General features: G+C 51.5%; 1 protein-coding gene and 1 pseudogene across 6 annotated transcripts in view; one reads left to right on the top strand and one right to left on the bottom strand.

The window, feature by feature from the left end:
* Window positions 1-12544, bottom strand: part of CTBP2 (C-terminal binding protein 2) — a 172692-nt gene extending 160148 nt beyond the window's left edge. For 2 of the 6 annotated variants that reach the window (XM_026456532.1, XM_023224414.3), the window contains exon 1: window positions 12290-12544. The gene's annotated coding sequence lies outside the window, so the exon portion shown is untranslated. Of the gene's footprint in view, window positions 1-10612; window positions 11210-11833; window positions 12005-12289 lie in introns of those variants that run through there. The other 4 variants (XM_023224410.3, XM_023224412.3, XM_026456533.1 and 1 more) reach the window with 4 other exon arrangements.
* A 6154-nt stretch (window positions 12545-18698) lies between these two features.
* LOC111550723 lies at window positions 18699-18961 on the top strand (annotated as a pseudogene).
* The last annotated feature ends 4542 nt before the right edge of the window (window positions 18962-23503 follow it).

Below are 23503 nucleotides of genomic sequence, written 5' to 3'. Positions count from 1 at the left end.
CATTGCCTCTACTAAGCTCTAGGAGGGCAGGCCCATCTCTCCTTGGACACAGCCTCAGTGTTTGAAAGGAAGAATGACATTCACGACCTTCCAGTGAGACCTCTCTTGTCACCAGCCACCAAAGTGAGCACAGCAGTTAGCTCAGCACTTTCAAAGTGCACTGCCGGGGCCCCTTTGGATCTGAGCCAGGCCCCTGACATGCCAAGTAACCACCAGGTTGCAAAACTCCCAGCTACAGGCGTGACGAAAAAGGTGGTCCCTGTGCTGCTGCAGCCCCCTTCCCACTAACCACAGCGAACCCAGGCTCCCCCTCCCACCCTGCCTGCTGCTCTAGAAGACAAAGAGAATTAGGGAAGAAAACTCCTTTTCAAGAAGCTTCCTTGCTGAGAAATATTTTAAAGGACTATTCTGAGGGGTCAGGTAACATATGGGATTTGCTTCTAAGCTCTCGGGCCTGGCTGGGACACAACCAGGGACCCAAAAGCACAACTGGGTTGAGTCCTAACCCCCCTCCCTTCATCCTCTGCGGACATGAGATCCTCAACTAAGACACTCCCTGGTTCACCACAGGAGCGTCTTCCTTCGCCCACTATTTGGAGCCATGTGGCCAGTTTAGGATAGAAAAAAATGACCCACTCTTCGAGGCCTTCCTTCAACGCTGAGGAAGACATCACTGCAGACACAATTCCAACTTTAATTGTGAATCTCCTGGCTTTTGTCAGTTGAAGCCTCATTCTTAATCCTGGGCTTAGTTGAGAAATGAGAAGGATGCGTGCAAGTGGGGGAGAAAGAATCCTCAACCCTGAGCGAAAAGCACGCGCCGTGGAGGAGCGAGGAGAATGGCCACTCTGCAGACGCCAGGGCTGGGAAACAGGGTGCCGGGGAAAAGCGGCTCGCTGGCCTCAGAGCTGCGGCAGGTCCACCACTGTGCCGTGTTTTGCTGGAGGAACCTGGATGCCAGCTTGGTGGATCTTCTGCCCAGCGCAAAGGATCTCTGAAACCTGGAACAGGACAGGGGACACACCACAGACACGACATGGGCTCTGGAAGACCACTCACAAGGCCCGGCTCGCAGGAAATGACCATTCATGGGAACCTGCACGCTGCAGTCATTCTCATGCTTAGACGCCATGTCCACTTGCCAAGCAACAGCCTCTGAGAAAGCAGCTTCCCCCTTCTCAGTGTCCCAGTGAGGCAACACAGAGAGGAGAGGGCTGGCCGGGGGATGATCCTGGCCCCACCACCCTCTTCCAGGTGGAGTGAAGCGGAATGGAGACCTGTTTAAAAACTGCAGGGAGGACTTAAAATAGGCAGACTCTAATCACTACCCAAGCTGGAGCTGAGCCAGGACACCAGGCCTCACATGACTGATGTGTCAAGAGACTCCTCCCAGCACTTCCTTGAGTCATCCACAAGACAGAGCAGAACCCAAAGTCTGAGATGGAGGCAGAGGGACACCCCACATCCCCACCACCCCTGGCCCCACTGGAGCCCCAGTGAAGACCGAGATATGTGCTCACAGGCATGTGTGAAGGGCTGCAGAACAGGAAGGTACTCTCACAAAGAAAAGCCTGTTTTTCAGGAAAACCTCCACCTTATGGGGATCTTACCCTCTTCGGAAAGCCAAGGTCAGCCTGGGAGCTCCCACATCACCTGCTCCGGGTACTCTTCCGGTGAGTTAATCACCCAAGCTCACCCAAGCAGGGCTGGTCTCTGGATTTGAAGACACACCCAACTTTGTGCCATACCCTTTCAGTTCTCTGATAGCCTCTTAGAAAAGAAGGCTGTTCCCTTTGTTCAGGAGTATTAATTCAAATTCCTTTCTAAGGCTCACACCACACAAATGCAGGGGAGCGACCCAAAGGAAGTTCACCCGGCAAAATCTAGTTTCTCCCCGGTTTTCACAGGAGTGGTGCAAACACACTCCCAGCTAGGAGAAACCCTAAGCATCTTCCCTGTCTCTTGACCCCCAACTCCCCAAGGTGGAACCCACAAACCAGATCCTATTTAAGGTGTGCACATGGCTCCAGTTGAAAGCCAGAGGCAACCAGAGTTGGGGAGGGGTGCATCCCACGGACCCAAGCCCTCCTTCGAGGCAGGTGGGGGGTGGAGGGCAGCTGCGATCATGCTATCCCAGACCACAAACATGGTGTTACCTATTGATAGTCTTACCTATTGAGAAAATGTTACCTGGCCACTAAATCCAACTTTACCACATGAAGCCCTAAGCACTGTGAAAGCCACACACAGAATCCCGGGAGAGTGTGCCCTTGCGCTCTTGGAGTGTGGGGTGGGGGGGGGGGGGGTGATGTTGCATCAGAGACACACAGATGAGGGCAACGTAGAAACTGAGCTTGGGAGGGAAGAAGGGGTCTCTTGGTTAGCGTGGCAAAGCCATCCCCAGACATTTCCCGTGTCCCAGTCAAAGGCCACAAGAAGCCTCGGGCAGCCACAGAGAAGCCAGAGGCAGGTGAAGTTGGTAGTAACTAGCTAGACTTAATTACCTAAGCTCCCTGGCCCTGATTCTTCATTGGTAAAACAGTGACTAACTACCACCTCTGCCTCTGCGAGGACAGCCCTGTGCTTTGGCCCTGGAGAGCCGATCTCAAGGCAGGTGTCTGGCCTTTGCCTGGACACAGTGAGTCTGTGATCCAGAGAGTCTGACCCATGTATTCAATGGGGCCTGCCTCAGGCTTCCGAACAGGAGCCACGCTGTTCTGAATATTCTCTCCAAAAGTGTAGTGAATGTAAAACGTCCTAGAGCAGGAAATGATCTAGAAACCCCTCCGTGGCATTGGATTGTGACTTCCTAACAAAATGATCACTCATCAAACAGGTCTGGGCCTGAGAGAAAGATATCTTTTATCTGAGAAGCTCATTTGATTCCTGGGGAAAACAGGACGGCTCCCCCGCTGAACTTTTAATTTCAGGGTGGGCAAGGAAAGAGGCTCACCCCATGCAGGAAGGAGTTCCGCCTCCCACCACGGAGTCATGCCCAACCCACTCAGGCAAGTCCCCCAAGTGACTCCTCAGACATCACCCCACCTCGTGAAAATGAAACGCAACAACACACAATGGCCCAGCGCACTAGTGCCAGACACTAAGTAAGTGCTCAGGAAATGGCTGTTCTCTAGTTACTCGAACAACAGGTACAGCGCACTTGAATGGCTGCATAAATTTCTGGAGCACCAAATTAAGTCTGCAAAACATAGAGGCGAACGCAGAAATTCCTCCATGGAGAAGATGGGTGCAAGAGGCACGGGCCAGACCGCACCGTCCTACCACTCAGCGCTCGGACAACGTCTAGTCAGAAGCCTCACCAGGCTTCAGGTGTCGAGAGCCGCCGGGGTGAACAGCAGAGAACGCAGCAGAGGAGCGCAAATGTCACTCGTCCTTGACGTGGAATTCTGCTGAAGGTCTCAGTGGCCCTCGCTGTTTCCCACAGCAACTGCCACTGCGCTATTTGCACTACAAGGAAAACACCCAGATTCGAAGGTTATTCAAGAACCGTGGCCACCCCCAAACACTGCCCAGGAGACGAGATCTCAAGCCGGTCTGGTGGAAATGATGCCGCTGTTTACCGTTTGCTTGCAACTCAGCCACCATCGCGCAGTCAATCAACGAACCTCACCACGCCAGGTCTGGAGCACCCGGAGTCCGCGACCGCTGCGGGGTGGAGGCGGCTCTGCCCTGCTGCAACCAGGTCCCTGCCCCTGTTCTGAGCCTGGAGTGCGGGCTGGGGGCCCAACCTGGTGTCCCGCCTGGTCTCGAGGCTCCTCCCTTGCCAGTGCCTCGCGGACCGGAGAGGCGCCGGCGACCCCGCTGGCTTGAGGCGGCGTCTAGCTGGACCCCCGCCGCCCGGGGTCCAAGCGGGCCAGCTCAGCACAAAGGCCAGCGGGAGGAAGGAGGAAGTGGGCACGGGGGGCAGGGCCCATTCTTACACCTCTCAACGACTTCCCCGCGGCGGGAAGCGGCTCCATTTACAAGTGAAAAGGCGAGGCGCGAGGTGGGGGGGGCCCGGGGTGTCAGGTACCGCGACCCGCGGAGGGGCCGGGGCGGGGCCGCCAGGTGCCCTGCCGGGGGAAGAGGGCACAGCCGGGGCGGGGCCGCGGCCAGGTGTTCGGGGCCGCGGGGGCGGAGCCTCCAGGTTCACCCGCCGGGAGGAGAGCGGCGGAACCCAGGCATGGAGGGGGCTTCACCTGGGGCTCGGGAGCCAGGAACCCCCGGACCCCGGAAGCCCGGACGCCAGGAGGCCCGTCCTTGCAGCAGGGTGGGGCACCCCGCGGTCCGGGAAAGGCAGGAGACCCCGCCCTCTCCAGGTAGAAGGCGGCCAGGTGTGGCGGGCTGGCCCTCCCCGCAGCAGAAGGTCGCGCAGGACACCGGAAGTCGTCCCGGAGTCAGTCTGAGCTGATCGCAGGGGTTCCCGGCGCCCCAGGCCCCCCACACCGCAAGTCACAGGAACAAGGAGGAAAAACAGCCTCTTTATGACTTGGGGGAGGCAATTCAATATTTCTTCCTGGCATAAAATAGGAATTGCTCTATTTACCCAGCCCGCAGGAGCGTCGTGAAGATTAATGACTGTGAAATGTTTTTAGGATCAAAAACATTCCAGATTTTACTTGTAGGCACTTATATGTGCATACTGGTATCTGTATAGCAAAATACACTCTTTATTGATTGCCCTCCTAGTGTGACTTCTATTCCGTAATCTGAAAGCCTTGACATACAAGAATCAGGTCTGTCTCTGCATGCTCCTGAAACACTAGGGAACAGGGAATATGGGGAGGAAATGTCGGGTCAGCTGGGTATCTACCCTGAGCCTCTAGCTCTATCCAGTCCGCAGGGCAGATAGAGCAATCCAGAGTGCCGACCACAGCTGAACGTCTGGAGAAAGGGAAACAACTTTTAAGATTATTGGTCACTCCCACTGGGAAGAAAATACAGTATCCTCCCCAGCTCATTCGGAGGTGCTTTCAAAGCCTGAGTCTCCATCAGGGTCTCTGGTGTTTGCGGCGCCTTGGCCGTCACTGGGAGCCAATGGTCAGCCAAGTTCTGCCTGTGCCAGAAGCCCACGCAGCCCATCTGGCCCGGCAGCTCCAAGAGCAAGGCCTCCCTGTTCCGAGCAGAGTAAGGCCACATGACCACACGGAGGACAATGTTGGGCTCCCCAGGGGCGTCTCCACTCCAGGCTGAACATTCTCAGTTCCCTCAACCATTCCTGAGACATGGCTTTAAGAACTCTCTCGGGCCGTGCCCGCTGCTGGCTCTGGCTGTACTCCAGGTGGGCAGGCCTGGGAGCTGGCTGCAGCAACGCCAAGTGGGGTGTCCAGGATCCAGATGCATTTGCAAGAACCGCCCCCACCACTTCCCTTGGCCTCCCCGGACCTGAACAAGCAGCGGATAAGCCGACTTTGTTTGCACTTCTAGACTGCACTAAAGACCATCCATCAGCAAAATAATAAACTCACAGCTAGAGTTCATTTACAAGGAAAGGTGCACAAACTCCTGGCCTTTCACCCGCTCCAGCAGAGAAACCTCGAATGCTCTGTTTTCCCCTCCAAACTCTTCATCTCTCATTTCCCCTCTCCACCCTCCCCCTGCCACACACACAGCTGGGGGAGGTACAATACTATCATTTCCAGGTTAGACTCTGGCCACTTGCACCTATAAAATAATTCTTTGCTAGCCTAATTTTATAGGTAAGATTTTTAAATTCCATCGTGGAAAAAGAAAAGCCCCATTAGGCCAGAGGAGTTGATCTCCCTCCATGGTCTAGGTCTTCGGTTCCTTCCAGAGAAACTTCCTCAGATTCTGTGACTCCATAATGAAGGTTTTGTTTGTCCTGGGCCTGGACAGATTGCTGGAGGCCAGATTTCAGGCATGGCTGGAGCATAGCCACGATAAGCTAGACTTTACAAGCCCTGAGTTCGCTTGTGCTGCAGGAGACCTACACACACCGTCTCTGTGACACATCCTTTAACGTGGCCCTTCCTGGCTTCTGCCACAACGTGGGCTGGAATGAGACACAGAAATATTGCCACTATTTCCAGACAATCTTTAAGGCAGCTGACAGTTTCTTTTAGTCATAATTAAGAATTTGTTTTAATGCAAGAATTCTGCACATTTCTGCTGATCAGAGGAGAGCTTTGGAGGAAGCACACATGAGCAATACAATGGAAGGTACATATTTTTGTATTTTATAAGTGAGAAGGATTTTTAGAACCCCATGGATGAAAAGTCCAGCCCTCCCTCTCCCCCTCACCCCCGCCTCCAGGGCTTTTCTGGACTCACAGAAGGCAACAAAACCAAAGGCAAGGCTGGTCACCACCAAGATCGGGGCAGACAACAGCAGCTACTCAGGGTTCCCATCCTTTAAAGCCCAACCGATCTTTGGGAGAAACGAAGCCTCTATTATTACCTAGGACAAAAGTCACAACTCTCTGTAGAACCAAAATCATCACTTGTCCCATTCATAAGATCCCAACGATTTCATCACAATTTTTGTGAATATTAAGCCAACTCTAGGCAACCATCTGTTAAATTTAGGTAAACAGCTAAAGCAGGGCACTTCTGAAACATTCACTGAGGGAGGGACTAGACACAAACACATGCAAACTGCCACTGGTGCTCACCGAGTGTAGTTGCTAGAAAACTGAACAGGCTTCAGACACCAACAATGGTTAATGATCTGCATATTATCTACATATTCCACTTAAGGTGAGGGTTAAAAAGTGAGGGGCCAGGAATGCACCTCCCTTAAGCTATAGAGCTGGTTCCACTTTGGGACCTCGGCTCCCACGTGCAAGGAGAAGGGCTTTGTGAATGGGGGAGGAGCTTTTTCCGAAACGCCAGCAGCTACACAAAACATGAACATCCAGCAAAAACTTATTTTAGCTGCGTTCTCCCTAATGCTACCAACAGATTAAAGACTACTTTAAAGTCAGGAGAGGAGTAAAAATAAACACAACTTCTTCCTGTGACTTAAGATGCCTCCTTTCTGAAGTTGAATATCATTTCCTAAAATCACATTTCGAGGGGGTAGAAAAGCTCTGTTTACACTTTCCTTGAGGAACTCTACTATCTGCTGTTAAAATCGTTCCTCAGAAAAGCACATTACTGAGAAAGAGAAAGCACACGACGTTCCTCAGCAGTCCAGAAAAGACCACCTTCTAAGAAAAACTCTGGAAAGGGGGCAGACCAAATCTCCATGCCCGGCAAAGGCAGATGAATGTGCCCCTGGTTCCCATCCTGTCCGCAGCTCCTGAAGTTTCTGTGTTCTCCAGCAGTTAGAAGAATGAAGGCGAAACTGGCCCTTGGCTCCCATGGTCAACATTCCACACAAACAATGGCCTGGCTCTCTCCCTATTGTACATTCTGTATTCATTTGTGAATCCCCCCCCTTTTTTTTTTACACAATGTGCAAAGCCCTTCTTTTCACAGGCGAAGTTCTGAATGCCCAAATGCAGCCATAATTTAGGCTTTAAACATTAATAATGATAGCTAAAAGCAAACTTCAGATTATGCCCAAACATTAATTTGTGAATATCATTAGAGTCACAATGATGGCTTTTGGATACTCTCCATTAAATCATGATCAAAAGAGCCACTGAACACCTTTAAAATGGTTCTGAAGTTTTTAGCAATTATTAAATATAATTTTCCAAACCCCGAGATAGGATTAAAAAAGAAAAACCCTTTCATAAGTCTTTGATACATATTCCATCAAACACAGACTTGAATGAAAATTAACTTCAAAAGATGAGGTGGGGAGGAGAAGCCTTGCAGTTTCCCTTCTTTCCAGGAGTGCTGTAACTTTAACTCACAGCAGTGTAAATTAGGACATGCTTACCAGCTGTAAGGGAGAAAACTGATATTTGCCCGGGAGGCGCAGTCTCTAAGAGCGTATGCATTCCAGCATTTCATGTGCCCACTAAAAGTTTTTAGCAGGGAAAGTTCACACAGGCATTCCTCACCTAGCAATTCACAGAAAGATTATTGGGGGAAAAGACACCCCGAGATTTCACCCCATGGATCACTTCCAGTAAGTACAAATACTTCTTTTTCTAGGGACAAACTGCCCTCCCATTTTTTAGTTACTACAAAAATGTGTTCCACCCTGTGTAACAGACCTACCATCCCAAAGTGGAAATATTACCTGAGCTGTGCCCTGCCTGACTGATAAACGTCCCTTCCCAACCCTGAGCTGTATGAATATATATTTGTGGCCTGATTCAGGGCCACAGGACACTAGGGCTGCTGCTTTTCCCTGACAGATTAACAGAGGGACCCAGGCTGAACGCACATACATTATGACGACAGCCCCTCTCTATGGAAATGACAGTGGTAAAAAATGACAACTGGGGCCGCCATTCCACCATTGCTGTAAACTCCTTAAATTTTTTCCATTGAGGGAAAGCGTTAAGTGCAAAGGGTATAACTTTGCTTTCAAAAATGATTCATGATGTTAGTGAACTGTTGGCAAATGGCATTCTGGTGCTAGATCTCAGCAGGGCTGCTCCCTCAGAGGTGTCCTTTTTGGTTTTTTTTTCAATCCGTGAATCTCAAGGATTTCAAATAGTGTGAGCCGTTTGTATTTTAAGAGCAATGGTAGCAATAAAAATATCATTTTAAAATCCAGTGCACTGCTTGTTCAGTACATACTACATACAGTCATTTCTTTACCTTGTAGTTAGCTACTCAGAAACTAAAAAGTTGCAGGTTGATTTTCTGGTTTTGTCATTTGTTGTTGCTGTTTGTTTGTTTCATTTAATCTCTCTTTGAAACGCTTTCCAGACTTAAAAAGTAAAATATCCAGAATTTTAAAAGTTAAGAGCGAAGTTATTGATTATTCTCTGAAAGGGTAACTGACAAACTAGTTAATAATTATACAGATAGCAAGTTTTACTGTTTCATCTTGTGTACACGACCAGATTAACAATGGCAGGGAAAGCACACACAACTTGGCAGGGACAGGAACAGGTGTGCCCCAGTCTCAAAAGGCCAAAATATCTCACCAAGTATGTCACTGGTGTGTTTTTACAATGGCGCTAGTGTTTGTTTTTAAGTAGCCAAACGTTCTTACTTTCTGAACTTTAGAAAGACATACTTTACGAATATCTCTGTCTTCACTGAATTGATGATTCAGTTCCACACATAAATTGCAACTCATGCAAGGAAATGATTTTTAGGGACAATGAGGCTTTTTAAAATCAGTTAAGAAAAGGTAATTCACCCTGCTCCTCCCCGCAGGAGAACACCCATTCAAGGGTCAGTTTCAAAGCTCCCAGGAGAAACCGTAAATAACTCACAGGGTTCTGCATTCAACCTGCAGACTCTTACTAAGGTACAATTAGAGAGGGGGTTGTCAAGTTGGGGTTAAAAAAAAGAAGAGTGGTGGGACTCGGCACCCTAACTTATCTTTCTAAATAGGAAAAAGAATTAAACCCAAACCACCTAGTCAGGTTCAAAACAAGCTCCAAACCCAAGATCTTTTCATTCCCTCTAATAACTGCTTTCCAAAGGGATGTGACTGGGGTCCCCTACCCCTGGGGCACAAAAAACCAATCAGCGCCATAAATTCCCTTTGCCTTCAACCTTCTCTCCTTTTTACCCGGGGGCAGCGTGGGGGGAGGGGGTGACCCAACATCAACACTTACACTCTACAGAAATATGCTGGCTTATGTCCTTTGTTTGCTCATGTTATACTTGATCAAGTGTGAACGATTAAACTGGTTTCATTAAAGGCAAGTGCATTCACGGCTAACATCCAACTTCAATGGCAACTGTAAGCATATTTTGCAAGAAAGAGGGCCTGCTTTTTTGCTTGAAATCTACCATCTCATTAACTTTTCTTTTGGGGGCAATAAAAAGGGCACCAGGGGTTTTTCAGGAGAATGTCAGAGCAGTTCAGAGATCTGATGCCAGACAAAAGAATATTTACTGTTTCAACTCTATGATACTGTCTCTGCTAAAGAAAAAAATTCTGTTTCAATATTAAAGCAGCTATGACTGAAAATGTTTAATTAGCATTTTGACTATTACTTTACAATTGCTGTAAGAAGTATCCTTTGAAATCAAGTGATTATAAAAACAAGATCCTTTAAAGTCTCATTACTTCAAAATAGAAAAGATTTATATTAAAAAACAGGGGGGAGGTTAAAAACCTCAGAATTCTCAAAGTACACGAAAACTACCCACTTCTACTCGGAAAACCCTCGAGGCAAAACAGCAATCTTAGGTACTGAACACGAGGTAATTTTTAAACTGTCTTCGAACCCAAACACCTAGCAGAGAAAGCTATCTTTTCTGAAAGAGTGGTATGAGTCGATATATTTCGCCCAAGTTAGAAAGGCAGAAAGAATCACTTTGTAAACTTCCCCAAAATATAACGTCCCCTCAAAATTATCCATGTCAGATAAAAATATACCAGTCTCTAGAATATCCAACAGAATTGCAAATAAGGCGTTTAGCATTTTAAATTCCCAATGCATATTTATAGAATAGAATTCTCTTGTCTATCCTTCCAGCCACTCGCATCAGACTCTCTAAGAACTTAACCCGATCTCCAATCTTTAAAGAAAAAAGGGGGTAAATACACAGAAGGATTGTTTACCCCGGACAGGGCAAGGAAGCCCGGTGTGACGACGTAGGCCATTGCCAGCAGCCTCCACCACGAGCACGCAGAGCGGGGATTTCTACGAAAAATTCCTCCTCTTCCCTATAAAATCCTAAACGTGGGGTCCTCTGCAGCCAACTGCCGCTTGGGCCGCCTCCGGAAAAAGTACCGGGCGGGGGGAGGGGGGACAACCACAAACACTCGCGCGCACACGCTCACTCCGTGTCCGCGACCGTCGTCGCCGGCGGAAAGCGAGCCACGGGAGGGAGTGTGTGCGCGCGTGTGTGTCTCGGCGCGGCCCGCGGTGACCGAGCCGAGCTCTTGGGCCCGCGGCCTCCGAGCCCCAGGGCGCGGCGTGGGCTGCAGGCGACCCGCCACGCCGCTGGGCCTCCCGCCGGAGAAAGGCCCAGGCACGCCCCGGCTCCCGCGCGCCTCTGTCCAACTCGCCCGGGGCGCTGGGGGCAGCGCGAGGGAGAGAAAGAAAGGCGCTTCCCCTCGGCCGCGCGGGGCCGTCCGGCGCCGCGGAGGGCTGGGACGAGGAGGGACCGCGGCGGCCCGGCTGTCTCCGCGCCGCACCGGGTCCCCGCCGCCCGGGGCGCGCCCTAGCCAGCCCCTCCTGCTAAACTTTTTCTTTTTGATTCGCCCCACCCGAAAAAGGCGGCCAGGAGGGGGTGGGGGGGGCGCGCGCCGGGGCCGGGCTCCCGGCGGCGGCGGGCGAGGAGGAAGTGGTGCCCGCGGGAGCGCGGCCGGGCAGAGGAAATGCCCGGCCCGCCCGGCCCCCGCCCGCGCCCGTCGCCCGGCCCGCCCAGGCCCCCCGCCCCGCCGCGACTTTGGCGGGCCGAGCCCCGCGCGGCAGTGGCGGCGGCGGCGGCAGCGGCAGCAGATGTGGCCCGGCTGCCCGGAGGAGCCAACAATGCGGGGCCGGCAAAACAAAAGGGTTCCACTTCGCCTCCTTTCCCGTCTTTCACTTGCGCTCCCGGGGCGCCGCGCGGGATCCCCGCCGGCAGGGGCAGCGCCCCTGGGGACCGCGAGCCGCTCGCGCCCCGACTTCCCCATGGAACCCCTCTTCTCCGCGCCGCCCCCCCGGCCTCGTAGGCGCAAGGCCCGCCGCACCCCGGCGCGCTCGGACTCCTGTTCCCCGGAGATCCGGCCGTATTGTCCCCGCGGCGCGTCGCGCGCTCGGCCTGGGTCGCCGGCGGCCCCCGAGCGCGCACCCACCGGGCTCAGGGAGCAGGAGCCGGGGGCGACCAGGGAACCGTCGCCGAGACGCCGCCGCCGCCGCTGCCCTCCGGACGCCGCCGCGCTCGGGGTTTCTTTCTTTTTTTTTTTTTCCAACCCTGATGGGAAGGAAGGTGACCGCCTACTTCGCATTCATCAACTCTCATCACAACAACAAAAATCCTGGCGCAAACAGCGGCCAGCGGGCGCAATCGGTGGCGGGGGCGGGCGGGGACCCCCGAGCCAGCGTCCACCCCCGGGCGCTGAGGGGGGACGCGGGGCCGGGGGCACGGACCAAAGATGTCCTCGGATGCCGGCTCCGTGTCCTTCGCCCTCTTCCTCCTCCTCCTCCTCCCTGAGTGGCGCAGTGAGGCGCGGGCGCGGCGCCCCCAGCCCGCGGCCGCAGGTGAGGCGGGGGCGGCGGCGGCCCCAGCCCTCCCCAGGGGCCCCCCTTACCTCGTCCCGGACGGTCGGCGTCCACGGCGAAAGGCGCCCACCCTGGAGGCGGCGGCGGCGGCGGCTCCCGCCCCTCCCACCCCACCCGGCGGCGGTGGCGGTGGCGGCGGCTGTGCGGCCCCCCCTCAGCGCGGCATGGCTCCCGGTTCGGTCCCTCGCTCCTCGGGCCGCCGCCGGCTCCTCCGGGCCGCTCCCGAGCCACCTTAAAATGACACACGCACACAGGGACACACACACAAAAACTTAATCTCTCCAGCTCCCCGCCCCTCCCCCTCCCTCCTCCCTCCCCACCCTCCCCACCCTCCCTCCGTTCCCCTCCCTCCCCACCCTACCCCTCCCTTCCCTTCCACCTCCTCCCCTCGCCGCCGAGCCTCTTCCTACTTCCCCACCCACCCCACCCCCTTCCTCCGCCCACCCGGTTCCCAATTCCCCCCGCGTCCCGGCCCTGCGCCCTCCCGCCCGCCGAGAGGGGGCTGCGCTGGGGGTCCCTGGCCCGCGCCCGCCCCGCGCCGCGCTCACCCCCGAGAGGATGCTAATTCCAACTTGGATCGGGGGAGGGAACGTCCTGGATGCCGAGCGCCTCCCGGCTATTTGCTCTTCTTTATTTGTTTTCTCCTCCGGGGAAGGAGGAGGAAAACGGAGAGAAAAGGAAAGGAAAGAAGCGGCGCTGGCCGCAGCTCCCGGTGCCCGCCGGCTGCGCAGGAGCGAGGCGGGAGGCGAGGTGAGGGTCGCCGCTCGCTCACTCCTCGCTCCTTTTTTTGGGGGGGGGCAAAGGCGGGGTCTCTCTTTGCAAACCAATGACACAACCCCACATGGGCCGGCCTCGCCCCCTCCAGATACTCCTCACTACAAATCGGCTCTCTCGGGGGATTAGTGGCTCCGCGAAAGTGCACACAGGCGCGGCAGGCGGGAGGGCCAGGGGCCGGGCGCGGCGGGCACTCCCTGGCCCGGCCCCGCCCGGGAGGCCCTGGGGAAGCGCGGGGGCCTCGGTAGCAGGGGCCGGGGTCCTGTCGCGGTGGCTCGGGGGCCGCTGCTCCCCTCGCCCTTCATCCTCCTCCGCCCCTTCCACGTGGGGTACCGGGCTGCCGGCCACGTGGGGGAACGCGAGTCCCGGGTGGCCCCGGCCCCGTGGGGCCCCGCCCAGCCAGCGGCGCCGACCAGCCCCCTTCCCGGCCCCTGGGCTCCAACTTCCTCCTGGGCCCCCGCACCGGCCGCTTCTGCCTTCTCAGGCCCGCGGGGTCAGGCGCGGGCCGGCCGCAGGGGGCACTTGCGCTCCCCAAATCCAGATCCGGGAGACCGTGCCGGAGAGGCGGCGACCGCTGTGGGAGCGCAGGGAAGGGGCCCTCTGTGCTGCAAGTTGCAGCAGTGCTGTGCCCTAAAAGAAGCAAAACATTCTTACACATTAAAAAAAAAAGAAAAAAAAAGAAAGAAAAGGTTCCCTCTTGCTGCCTGTATCTCGCCGGGGCATTTGAGAAGCCCTGTGTTGGGTCGGAACCCCGGGCCTCGAGGAGGGAGGCGCGCTGCAGCGTGGGGGCCCGCGGCTCGGGGTCCTGGGCTTGCGCGGCGGCCCGGAGCTCACGCCGTCCTGACGTCTCGAGGTTGGAGTCTGCACACGTTGCCTGGGGATCCAGGCCCAGCGGCCGCTCGCGGCCCAACGAGCACCTGGGCTAAATTCCCTGCGTGTGACTCGAGACGTCCGAGCGCAGTCTCCGGCAGGAAGCTGGTGGCCGCGGAGTGTGGGGTCTTCTCCCTGTGCCCCAGGGCCCCCCAAACTCTCTTCTCACTACCCTGAGTTCGGCGTGCATCCTCCCAGAATCCCTGGGTGGGCTGAACTGAGCCCTTAGGATCGATTTGTTTAAAAAGCCTATTGAGATACTAGAAACTGGATTGAGATGTAGAGCAGGAAAGGAGTGGGAGGGGTCTAGGGTCCGGCCTTTGGAGGCCGCGGGGACCGCCATTCCGCGAGCCCAGCCGCGCAGTGTGGCCTCCTCCATCCCTGAGTGCCCCGCGCCCTGCAGAGCCGAGGAAACTTAGAGCCAGGGCCAGGGGGCCGGAGAAGAGGCCACTGAGCCGCGCGACCCTTTTCTGCATCCCAAAGAGCGTTGCTCCAGGCCTCCCAGTCTTTATTAAACGTTTCTTAAATCCTGCCCCAGCCCGCCGCGGGGCTTGTTTGCCAAAGTGCACCAGGTGCGGCCTGAGCGACCTGCAGTGGAGGGGCCGGGACTATCGATGATAGCTCAATCACTCAACAAGATTTTAAAACGTGATTGAAGACCGCCTACCTGTGAGGGCAGCGCGGACCAGGCCTTTCTTGCCCGCAGGTCCACGTAATGCGGTCGCTAAGAATCCCGCCGCACGGTTTTCGCGTGGCCCTCATAGGGCCTGGCCAGGCCAACTGAGGGGCGCGCCGGGCTGCGCTTCCATCGAGGAATCTTCGCACATGCACTCACGGTTGTCTTTTCTTCTGGCAACCCCGGATCTCCACAAACTGATCTTCAGGGCGCTTCTCTCTTCAGCAGTTTTGCCTCAAGGGCATGGCGCCTCAACTAGATTTTGGCTATAAACAAACCGCGGCCACCGCCGGGCTACCAGGTTACCAGTACCTGTTCTTCGGAGTTTCTTAGTCATAAATATAAGAACTACAAATAAAGATTTTCTGCTTTCTTATTTCACAGAAGTCTTTGGTTCTGAGTGGCCTTCTCAGGAAGAAACCACAAAAAGCCTGATTTTCCGTATCATTCCCTCACGTTCACGCGTTCTATAAATTTGAATTCAGACTTAGAAAGTATTATTAATATGTTCTTGGCCAGGCGCGGTGGCTTAAGCCTGTAATCCCAGCACTTTGGGAGGCCGAGGCGGGCCGATCACGAGGTCAGATCGAGACCATCCTGGCTAACACGGTGAAACCCCGTCTCTAATAAAAAAAAAAAATACAAAAATTAGCTGGGCCTGGTGGCGCGCGCCTGTAATCCCAGCTACTTGGGAGGCTGAGGCAGCAGAATCGCTTGAACCAGGGAGGCGGAGGTTGCAGTGAGCCGAGATTGCACCACTGCATTCCAGTCTGGGCGACAGAGCGAAACTCCGTCTCAAAAGAAGAGAAAGTATCATTATTATTATAATTACACTGCATTAAGTATTATTGTTGTTGCTTGCTATTATTATTATTGAGACGGAGTCTCAGTCTGTCACCAGGCTGGAGTGCAGTGGCGCGATCTCGGGTCACTGCAAGCTTCGCCTCCTGGGTTCACTCCATTTTCCTGTCTCAGCCTCTTGAGTAGCTGGGACTACAGGCGCCCGCCACCATGCCCAGCTAATTTTTTTTTTTTTTTTTTTTTTTTTTTTTTTTTTTTTGTATTTTTAGTAGAGACGGGGTTTCACCATGTTAGCCACGATGGTCTTGATCTCCTGACCTCGTGATCCGCCCACCTTGGCCTCCCAAAGTGCTGGGATTACCAGTGTGAACCACCACGCCCGGAAGAGAAAGTATTATTAATGTATTATTTGTTTTGAAAACATTAAAAGCAAGACATCCTGAGAGCTGAAAATTGTTTCTCACTTCAATTTACCTGCATTTTAAAATATGATGCTCATTTGCCTCCAACATGTGAATTATTTCATACATTTTTTTTAAGATGTTGCAAACAAAAAACCCAATTCAGAAATGGCCAAAGACTCAATAGACATTTCTCCAAGGAAGGTAGACAAATGGCCAACGGCCAGTAGGCGTATGAAAAGATGGTTTGCCTTACTGGTCATTAGAGAAATGCAAATCAAAACCACCATGTTACTACTACATGTTCACCGGGATGGCTTTTATCAACAAAAGAGAAAAAAAAAACAAAACATGTATTGAGGAGGATGTGGAGAAATGGGAACCCTTGGCCGGGCGCAGTGGCTCACGCCTGTAATCCCAATACTTTGGGAGGCCAAGGTGGGCAGATCACCTGAGGTCAGGAGTTTGAGACCAGCCTGGTCAACATGGTGAAACTAAAAATACAAAAAATTAGCCAGGCATGGTGCGCATGCCTGTGGTTCCAGCTACTGGGGAGGCTGAGGCAGAAGAATAGCTTGAACCCGGGAGGTGGAGGTTGTAGTGAGCCAAGATTGGGCCATTGCACTCCAGCCTGGGCAACAAGAGTGAAACTCCATCTCAAAAAAAAAAAAACAAGTAATGAAAAAAAGAGAGATCCACAGCCCCAGTGTGGAGCGTTGAGTTTGTAAGGCACTTATTTTCTTCCGTCTGGCAGCCTTTAAACAGGATGGCATAATTCCTTCCCTACTTTATACCTCCTCGGGAGCACTTCTGATGTCTATAGGAACCCAGGGGCTGAAAAAGGCCCGTGGGACCGGCCTGCGGCTACATCACAGCATGCCTCCCCCTGCTACAATCAAAGACCTCTAACCGTGGTTCTTATTTCTCAGTTTCCTATCTTTCCTATTTCATTTCCAGGAACCGATGGCTGTTGGAAAAAAAAGATAGTGGCCCTAGATAATAGTGGGTCCTTTTATTGTAACTGTTTTGTGCAATAAAATGGACTGGTTGTGTGCACTTGAGTATTTCAAGGGTCTGTGCAGCGAGAGTTACTGGGAGTTGGACTTAACTGTATTGTTACTCACCTGTCTGTTATTCAGGGTTCAGCTCACTTCAGAACTACAATTATCTGAAGCTCTCAGTTGCTGTCCTCAGTGGAAGTGGGAATTTTGCTGCAATGTTTTATAGAATAACAGTGCTCTCTTTGGCTATAATATAATCACTATATGATTCATAATTAATTCTAATCAGTGAATACATATTGCCTTTATAGATGCCATGGCCCTTTCCAAGTATGTATTAAAAATCCTAGGCTCGGCCGGGCAAGGCGGCTCACTCCTGTAATTCCAGCACTTTGGGAGGCCGAGGCGGGCGGATCATGAGGTCAGGAGATCGAGACCATCCTGGCCAACATGGTGAAACCCCATCTCTACTAAAAAAATACAAAAATTAGCTGGGCATGGTGGTGCATGCCTGTAATCCCAGCCACTCAGGAAGCTGAGGCAGGAGAATTGCTTGAACCAGGGAGGCGGAGGTTGCAGTGAGCCGAGATCGCGCCACTGCACTGCAGCCTGATGACAGAGCGAGACTCTGTGCTCATGCCCGACGTACGCAGTAAGGGGTGCAGATCGGAGTGGTTGAAGCTGTCAGTTTCAGGATTTAATTGGCATTTGGGTTTAAGCCCATCACTTTTATTTTTTAATTAAACACACACACATATACTCTGCCTGAGTCCTTTTGAAAAACAGTGACTACAGTCCTAGGAAAACAAAAGCAAACTTGTTGATCCACAGACACAAGTGAATCTATATTGTAACATCCAGAAGAAATCAGCAAGCGTACCGTGCAACTACTACTCAACAAACACTGAAGGAAGGTCTGCTCCGTTCCTAACCCAGGCTGGACCCTGGGTACAGAGATTAACCCCAGCTGGGCACTATCTCCAAGGAGAAAGCATCCCAGGGAAACTGCATTGGCTCAAGTATTATCTCATTTAAGCTTCATAATATGGTGAAGTAGGGATTAAGATTCCGCAGTTGTCTATGGGAAAGGTGAAACTCCCAGAAAGATTAGGTACTGAGCCTGGCTTCCCAGGCATGCTCTAAAGGGAGAACTTGGCTCTGCTGTCACCATCTTAAAAACATTTTATTAAATTTTTAATTTTTTATAGAGATGATGTCTTGCTATGTTGTCCAGGCTGCTCTTGAACTCCTGGCCTCAAGTGATCGTCCTATCTCGGCCTCCCAGCGTGTTGAGATTGCGGGCATGAGCCACTGGGCCCGGACTTAATAATTTTGAACAAGGTACTTTGCATCTTCATTTTGTACTGGGCCCCACAAACTGTAGCTGGTTCTGATTACATTCATTTAGATTAAAAAGACCCCATCCTTGCACCATAGAACACAAGGTGGTAAAGCCAAGCAGTCAGTCTTCATTGTCAGCCCATGGAGTCACATAGAAACCAACATGAGTCTAAGAAGTCCCCTGGCCTCTCAGTAGGCCACCACCTTGCATGTGCAGTGCTGAGTCCACCCATGGAATGTTAATTTTCCTATACTGCAGCAGGGCAGGCCCGTGACATGCAGACCTCAGACAAGTCAGCAATGGTAACTAAAGCCGGAGTCATACAGGCTACTGACTCAGTGGGGCCAGCAGTGAGGCCACGATGGGATTACTGCTGAGAATGACCAAGCATGGGACAGAGATGGAGTGGCAGCCTCCCGGGAGCTGCTGCACATGGAGGAAAGAGCTCCATTATCATAGGAAATGATTCAGCTCCAACCAGAATTAGCTTCATGGTCAAAAGCTCCTGACATCAAGGTCCACTAGGTACTGAGCGCACCAGGCTCTCCAGAGTAAAGACTTAAATCCAAAGTCATGGCCAAATATCTGAAGGTCATCGCCAGGACTGTGATGGCACAGGAAGGGAACGTGGAAAGTGCATACAGGACCCTAAACAGAATCCTAACTATGGAAGGGCTCATTGAGGACATTAGGCGTTGGCGGTATTATGAGAAGCCATGCCACTGGCGACAGAGGGAAAGCCACGAGAGGTCCAGCAGATCTATAGCATGGAAATGGCTCGCAAGATCAACTTCTTGATGCGAAAGAAACAGGCAGATCTGTGGCAGGGCTGCTGAGGCCTGCGGATGGGACAGTCAGTGTGAAACCCTCATCCAGTTTTGTCTCCATCTCATTTCTTTGAACAATCCCATTTCCTATTCCCTTTCTCTACAATAAACTCAATCACATGTTGGTAAGAAGGCCTCCACAAACAGAAAACAATCCCGTTAGTCAGCAGTGGACCCTCTTTTACTAAATGAAAGAAGAAACTGAGTCTGAAGAAGTGTAAGAGTAGAATGGTGTTTGCCAGGGGCCAGGAGGGGGCAATGAGGGGTTATTGTTTAATGGCTACAGAGTTGCAGTTTGGGAAGATGCAAAAGTTCAGGAGGTGATGGCCAGGCGTGGTGGCTCACGCCTGTTATCCCCACACTTTGGGAGGCTGAGGTGGGTGGATCACTTGAGGCCAGGAGTTCCAGACCAGCCTGGCTAACACGGTGAAACCCTGTCTGTACTAAAAATACAAAAAAAAAAAGAAAAATTAGCCGGGCGTAGTGGTGCACACCTGTAGTTCCAGCTACTTGGGAGACTGAGGCAGGAGAATTGCTTGAACCGGACAGAGTGAGACTCCGTCTCAAAAAAAAAACCCAAAAAAACAAAACAGGAGATGGATGGTAGATGGTGATGGTGGTTACACAAATGGTAAATGTCCTTCATGCCACTGAACTGTACACTTAAATGCTTACGATGGTAAAACAATGGTAAATTTTATGTTTACTACTATAAAAACTGTTTTGAAAGTTAAAACAACAACAACAGCAACAACAAAAAAGCTCCTCATATCACTCAGGGAAAATGTGTCCAGGCTTTTCCCTGAGTATCTACAAATATACAAAGGGTGCCCCTGGTTATCTGGTCAGCTGGCCAGGAGAGCCCATGTCAGGTTTGATTAGACACCATTCATGGTGCCCTTACTTGCCTCTGGAAAGCATCATTGTTTCATGTTGGTTGCAGTGGCCCTTGCATTTCAGAGAAGAACTCACTGAGGCTGTGAGGCTGGGTCACTCCAGCAGGTAGGCTGGAGCCCAGGTTGAAACTGCAGGTCTCTGGGCTTCCCAGATTTTCCCTGGCTCTGCTGTTTTGCCTCCTACTGCTATCTGGGCTGTAGACAGGTGCAGGCACCCAGCCCCCTGGCCTGTGCATCTCTGGAGGTTTGTTCTCACATCTCATTTGTGCCAGGAAGAAATAAAGCAGTGGCTGGCTAGCTGACCTGACACACAGGGGCCCTTGTTTGTAGATTTTTCAGGGAAGAGCATGGATGGTTTTGTTTGTTTGTTTTTTAAGTACAGAGGTCCCCTGGGAGGACAGACTCACTGAAGTCAAGGAATTGACTGTTCATTTCAAGATGGTCCAAATCTACAGAAAAGTCAATTTGAAGAGTGCAATGCATGCTCACTCACAGGCCCACCACCTATGTGAACCATTTTTTCATATTGGGTCACAGTATCATTAGCTGTTTTTTTGTTCACTGTATACACATAGATACTTTTTTTCCTGAACCATCTAAAAGTAAGTTGCAGACATCTTGGTGTTTCACTCCTTAACACTTCAGCATTTTTATCTCTTAAGAAGAAAGACCTTTTACAAAACTCTAATATCTTTAGCCACAACTATGAAAATTAAGAATATGTATTAATGCCAGGGCTGTAAATTCAGTAATGTTCAGTGTGTGGTCAGCATGCTGCGGCCAACCTGTGGACTGTTTTTCACAGGTGAACAACAAGCTGAATTCTAAAATGGAGCAAGCTTTTAGAAACTTTTATAGCAATCTGACAGAGTACTTTTAGATCTGTTAAATCTAATAATAAAAAATCTGGACTGGCATTTTGTGTATTTTTTCACTTCTTCCTAATAAGTCACTTTTCTTATGTTTTACAAAAGCGTCACTCTGAGACACACTAAAAAACAAAAACAAAAACTGTTCCTTCGTTATAGGTAGATTGCAGAGCCACTGGCTAATCCTCAGACCATATTCAAACATCCCCAATTGTCCCAGAATGTCTTTTGTAGATTTCTTTCTCAGCCCAGCATCCAATGCAGCTTCACATGTAGCATTTGGTTTTCACAGGGTCTGCTCTCCTCTCTTAGCAACATCGGGCTATCTTCCTGATTGTCTTTGGAACCTGTGAGTGGACCCATCTTAGAGCCAAGTAATTCAAGTACCAGGGACCTGGATCAGGGACAGGTCTGCAGTTCTCTGGGACTATAGAAATTACTGTTCTTAAAGCTATCAAAGGGTACACTCAGCGATCTGACAAATCATTTTCAAATTTCATATGAATGGTTTCTTGATGAAAGAAAATAATTATAACATACCTGGCATTTTGGCAGAATTGTACTGAGTAAGGCAGGGGAACCTGTGTTCATGTTAAGTATCAGCCAAGCCAGAGATTTGTGCTGCTCTGATGTTAGAGATGGTAATCAGGAAAACCATAACAACGTGTTTATGCAGCACTCAAGATCTGGCTAAACTTCTTTGCACAAGATTGAAAGTTGTCTGGTTTAGGCTCAAGGTAGTTCTCAGCTATGGAGTGATAGTCCTAGCGTGGATTTAGGGACTCCTCAGCGAGGAAGTAATATGCATTTGCCTAAATTCATTCCCCCTGAAGCGGACTAATTAGTGTGATTGTTATAAGGCACAGTACAAATAACTACCGTTTATTGTGTGTGTAAAGCATTCCACAGGATGCTTGGCACATGGAACGTGCTTAGAGCAGATGCCCCTGAGCTCGCACCCAGGGCTTCGGGAATTGCAATCTGTGCAGCTGCACGGGACCCTACACTTAGAAGAGCCCTGTGCTCTTCAGCTCTGCAGCTGACATCTTGAAATTCTTAGTAATTTTGCACAAGAGGCCCTGCATTTTCATTTTGCACTGGGCCCTGAAGATCATGTAGCCAGTCCCACCCCCACCACATCTCTCTGACCCACCTCTGATTTTAGCGGCAGATGTGGTGAATGGTCAGGTGCAAGCTCAGACTCCCCTCCTACCAACAGCAAACACCTTCAGCACGGGCAGCACAACTTTCCGCATTCTGCTCCCCAGCCTCCTCCAGCACTGCACTGAAGTATCCCGCCCACTGCACTGGAGCAGAGTCCCGAAGTGTGGGGAGATGGCTGGTGGTGGGGAACCCCAGAAGCAAATGTCATCGGTGGGGGCAGGAGCTTGTGGGTAAATGCCGTGGGCTCCTGCTCTTTGGAAAGACAGTTCTGGGATGTATTCTGGACTCTTCTCAGAGCTCCCAGCATAACAAAGCCCTTCATGCCCACAGTCACCTGCCTATACCCACCACTCCTGCTTCCTGGGATCGCCTCCTACAGAAACCACCTGCACCCAAGATGTTCCTTGTCTACTTCTGCTTTGGAGGGATTCCACACTAAGACAGTCACAGTGGCTGGTGTTAGATGAATATGTGCCGGGCAAATCAGTGAGCCTTAGGATATAGTGAGCCTTAGGATATAGTGAGCCTTAGCTCATAGGATTATTGACAGGAGTCAATGAGATAGATTATGTAAACATCCGGTTCAGAGCCTGGCACATGGCAGGAGCTCAGTATGTGGTTGCCAGTGTTGGTGTAACTTCCCATCTCACCTATCCAGAGTTTTCCCTGCAGCAGAAATGGACATGAAATGCAAGATCAAGTATGACAGGGACAGTGTATTCATTTTCTAGGGCTGCCGGAACAAATCACCACAAACTGGGTAGCTTAAAAACGACAGAAATATCGGCCAGGCGTGGTGGCTCACGCCTGTAATCCCAGCACTCTGGGAGGCCGAGGCGGGCAGATCACGGCTTCAGGAGATTGAGACCATCCTGGCTAACATGGTGAAACCCCATCTCTACTAAAAATATAAAAATTAGCCAGGTGTGGTGGTGCGCCCCTATAGTCCCAGCTACTCAGGAGACTGAGGTGGGAGAATCGCTTGAACCCTGGAGGCGGAGGCTGCAGTGAGCCAAGATCGCGCCACTGCCCTCTAGCCTGAGAGACAGAGCAAGACTCTGTCACAAGAAAAAAAAAAAAAAAAAAAGACAGAAATTTATTCTCTCTGGAGAGAATTCTGGAAGCCAGAAATCTGAAATCAAGGTATCAGCAGAGCCATGCTCTCTTGAAAGGCTTCAGCAGGGAGGCCCCTGTCTGGCCTCTACCCAACTTCTGATGGTTGCTGTCCGTCCTGATTGTTCCCAGCCTCTCCTTTGTCCTCGGGCGGCCTTCTCCCTCTGTGTCTGTGTCTGTATCTGTCTCCTCCCTCTGGAAGGATCAGTCACTGGACATCTTAACTTGATGACATCTGCAAACACCCTATTTCCAAATAAGGTCAAATTCGCAGGTACCAGAGATTAGGACTTGACATATGATTTGGGAGAACACAATTCTACCCACTGCAGATGGAAAGTGGAATTTATTTTAAATAAAATACATAACAACCAGGGCTTGATTTTCCTTGGATAAACTGGCAGAATGAGCAAGGGATAATTTGTACCTCTGGGATCAGTTCACATGCCGCCCTAAATGGCATTTACACTATTATGTCATTATAAAGAAGGTCTGGGGTGGATTGCAGC

The sequence above is a fragment of the Piliocolobus tephrosceles genome, chromosome 9, assembly GCF_002776525.5.
Source record: "Piliocolobus tephrosceles isolate RC106 chromosome 9, ASM277652v3, whole genome shotgun sequence".
NCBI classification, from domain to species: Eukaryota; Metazoa; Chordata; class Mammalia; order Primates; family Cercopithecidae; genus Piliocolobus; species Piliocolobus tephrosceles.
This window is presented reverse-complemented; position numbering and strand designations above follow the sequence as displayed.